We start from the raw sequence: 975 nt of genomic DNA, 5'->3' as shown, positions 1-975 counted from the left end.
TTAACGGGAAGACCTGGCCTTGGACCGTGTGTTGTTCTCGTCGAGTAGTTCCAAGCCGTCCGCATAGACTTGATAGAGGGAGTCGGATATTATGAAGAATGCTGACGGTGAGGATGGTGAGGAAGACGACGACGATGATGACGATGATGGTGGTGGTAGTAATGATGATGACGATGATAAAGATAATGATGATGAAGATGATGATGGTGAGGAAGACGACGACGACGATGACGATGATGAAGACGATGATGAAGACGATGATGATAGTAAAGATGATTATACTTTTAATGACTGTGATGGCGGTGATGATACTGATTAAGAAAAAGAAGAAGATTATGATGATGATAGCAATACTGATAATGATTTCAATCATGATGATGAGGATGATGATGATGATATCCTATCTCGCACTCACGGACCGTCGTCTCTTTTGTATGGGTCGTAGGCCTTAAAATCTCCACTGGCTTCTATAGAGTCTATGAAGGGATAGTAATAATGATGGTGGTGATGTTGATGTGAATGATGATGTTTCTGTTGTTGCTGTTGTTGTTGTTGTTGTGGCTGCTGATGTTGTTGTTGCTGTTATTGTTGTTGTTGTTGTTGATGATGTTGCAGTAGTTATTATAGTTGTTGATGATGTTGTTGATGTGGGTGAAAGTGATTATGTTGTTGCTGTTGTTGTTGTTGTGGCTGCTGATGTTGTTGTTGTGGCTGCTGATGTTGTTGTTGCTGTTATTGTTGTTGATGTTGTTGTTTTTGTTGATGTTGCAGTAGTTATTATTGTTGTTGATGATGTTGTTGATGATTTTGATATGGGTGAAAGTGATTATGTTGTTGCAGTTGTTGTTTCTGTTGTTGTCGTCGTCGTTACGCGGCGCACACACGCACACACGCATGCACATGCACACGCACATACGCATGCACACACACGTTCTAACAAACATACCAGCGATTTCAATTGACAAACAACTCGTG

The sequence above is a fragment of the Helobdella robusta genome, assembly GCF_000326865.2.
Source record: "Helobdella robusta unplaced genomic scaffold HELROscaffold_40, whole genome shotgun sequence".
NCBI lineage: Eukaryota > Metazoa > Annelida > Clitellata > Rhynchobdellida > Glossiphoniidae > Helobdella > Helobdella robusta.
Note: the sequence above shows the minus strand (reverse complement) of the source record.